The sequence below is a fragment of the Gossypium raimondii genome, chromosome 8, assembly GCF_025698545.1.
Source record: "Gossypium raimondii isolate GPD5lz chromosome 8, ASM2569854v1, whole genome shotgun sequence".
Lineage (NCBI taxonomy): Eukaryota > Viridiplantae > Streptophyta > Magnoliopsida > Malvales > Malvaceae > Gossypium > Gossypium raimondii.
The window spans coordinates 7,039,512-7,042,946 of record NC_068572.1 but is presented as its reverse complement, the minus strand read 5'-3'; positions in this window follow the sequence as shown (position 1 = coordinate 7,042,946).

The window sequence follows — 3,435 nt, the reverse complement described above, 5'->3', positions numbered from 1 at the left end:
GTCGTCATCTATGTTAAAAATTATAAAAACATAAAAAGCGTAAAAATATGAAAAACAAAAGAATATGATTCCCAATCTCAGAAAACACTTATAGAACATTGGAAAGAAAAATTTACAACTAGTAATGATCAACTTGAAAGAGTTGAATATTTAAAATTAATAGAAGAACTTTATGAAAACATAAAGATCTTTTTAGTGTGTTTAATTATCATTATATGTTAAAATATGATGATAGTAGTAGTTCAAGTAATTACGAAAAAAGAAATTATACAAGAAACAATCTGATGAAGAAAAAACTTCAACAGATCAGGATGAAGATATAAAAGTCTCAACTTATAATTCTGATGAAGAAACCACTTCATCTGAGGAAGTAGACGATGATATAGATATCCCAGACCCTATGGATACTGAACCACCAGATCCATATAGAAAAAGAAAAATAGAGTCAGATAGTCAAACAGATGATTATCTTAGACATTTAAATAAAGATGTTGAAATTAGTGATAAAATTAGAATTTTTGATAATAAAATTAGAAATTAGTGATGATTGACTGTACCCAATCATCTATAACTTTTTCATAGTCTGATATAGGAGTATTAGTTAAATCTAAATATATTCCTCCTTGAGCAACATTTCTTTTATTTAAATCATCTATTCTTGGTTGAACAGTTGATTTGATGTTCATCTATAACTTTTCATAGTCGATATAGGAGTATTAGTTAAATCTAAATATATTCCTCCTTGAGCAACATTTCTTTTATTTAAATCATCTATTCTTGGTTGAACAGGTTGATTTGATGTTTCACCTGGGTATTCAGGTTTTACATCATTAGTAGCTATATTTTCGATTTTATTATAAAAAATTCTAATTTTATCACTAATTTCAACATCTTTATTTAAATGTAAATGTCTAAGATAATCATCTGTTTGACTATCTGACTCTATTTTTCTTTTTTTATATGGATTTGGTGGTTCAGTATCCATAAGGTCTGGGATATCTATATCATCGTCGACTTCCTCAGATGAAGTGGTTTCTTCATCAGAATTATAAGTTGAGACTTTTATATCTTCATCCTGATCTGTTGAAGTTTTTTCTTCATCAGATTGTTTCTTGTATAATTCTATTTTTCAAAATTACTTGAACTACTACTATCATCATATTTTAACACATAATGATAATTAAACATACTAAAAGATCTTTATTTTTTCATAAAGTTCTTCTATTAATTTTAAATATTCAACTCTTTCAAGTTGATCATTACTAGTTGTAAATTTTTCTTTCCAATGTTCTATAAGTGTTTTATAGGATTGGAAATCATATTCTTTTGTTTTTCATCTTTTTACGCTTTTTATGTTTTTATAATTTTTAACATAGATGACGACTCATCGATGAAGTGTTTTCTTCATCGATAAAACAAAAATATGATCTTGACCATTACCGTAATATAAAGGACCTAAATTTACATCGACTCAATATTACTATTATTAAAAACTTGATCTAATTTATTATTAACACTAGTTAATATTTCTTTAGACTCATGGTTTAAGTCTAAATCTTTATATTACCTAAGTTATTTATTTTTTCTTCATCAGAATTTACTTTGCTAAATAACCTACCAAAATAAAAAGAAGTTATATCAACAAGACTATTAATACCCTTACTCAGAGATGAAATGTTGTTTTCATTTCTAGAGTCTATATGCGTAATATGATCACAAGTTTTATCTTTAAACTGACACTCAATTTGCTCCATAATGTTTGTCTCGGGTACCTAAGACCGGCCTGTTATCCTAACGTCTTCACACAACGCCTAACGTCCTCCCTGGACTCAACGGCAACAAGAAGACAGATAAACAGATATAGGTTTTGAAACAAACAACTGTGAAACAAACTGAAATGCAAATCAAAGATAAAAACTTACAATGAATATTACGATATTATTTCTCCAGAAACTCGTTACACCGGCACCTCTGATACCAAGCGGGGGAGGGGAGGAAGGGTATGCTTATACTGTTAGTGGGAGGAAATTTTGTTAAAGATGGAAATTAAATTTTATATTTTAACGATAATAAAAATATAATTTAATTAGTTTAATATATTTTTATAATTTTTAAAGAGTTTTATCAAATTTTTATTATTTTTAAGAAGTAAAAGTGTAATTTTAATATTATTAATTTAAAATTTTATAAATAATAAAAAATCTAAATTTAAATTTTACCATTTTAGGGGCATGTCCCTAAGTCTCTAGTAAGCTTCACAATGTATATACTCTCGTTGAAATGAATTTATTTATGTCGTGAATTTTAGTTTCTCTACCTTTTAATTATATAAAAATAGTTAAATTTCAATTGTGGTCTTTTTACTATGTTGAAATTTGAGATTTGATCTCTATACTTGATATTTTTATATAATTTGGTACTTCAACGCTTATAATATCATTAATTAATCTAAATATTTTATTCTAATTAAAATGTTGACGTAATTTAAAGAATCGTTAACATCGTTAAATTTTTGTTAAATTCAAGTCCACTATAATGCTATTTTTGTGACATGATTATTGAGTGAGTACTTTTAAAAAAATTAGAATGTCACAACAAGAAATTTAACGTAAGAATTTTAATGGTGTTAACAATTGAACTTAAATTTTAAATTGAAAAATAGAGTGACTAAATTCTTAAAAATAAAAATTAAGAATTAATATACAGATTGTACAAAAAACTTAGTACATATTGTAACTTTTAAATTTTAACTATTTAGTCCAAACTAATTAACTTAATGAAAAAATGGGTCAAAAATCGTACTAATTAATATGTAAAGTTTAATTCACTTATAAGTTACATTAAATTTCAATTAATGCAAAACTAATTATAAACAAAAACAAAATTAATTTGCATTTTAATTTTATTTATTGATGTATTGATTTATGATTTGTAAAAGTTAGATATTTTTAAAAATAAGATAATTAATCTGTTGTGGACTATAATAACGTTCTATCAAAGGGTCCTTGGGTGATCTTCAGACACTATTTGATCGTCCAACCTTGGTCGACTCAATTTTCGACCCTTGAGGCTTTTCCACAATGCGTCGTATCTTAGGTCCATATTCTAGGGTTCTCTGGATCTTTATACAAAAGGAGTATAGTTCAAGAGAATGAAAGTTTGATTGGAAAGGTAGTAAAGATTGATCTTCAAACGGATAAAGGGTTGCGGGGACAATTTGCATGGTTTCCGGTGCAAGTGAATCTGTCAAAACCTCTGATATCAAAAATATGGATCACTAGTAGAATTCATAGGATAGAGTATGAATCTCTTCCATCAATTTGTTTCCAACATGGGAGGTTTGGACATTTGAGGGAAGGGTGCCCCCATGTTTCTTTGGAGAAGGAAATGAAAGGTCATGGTGATAATCAATAGGGAAATAATTCATCAAACCAG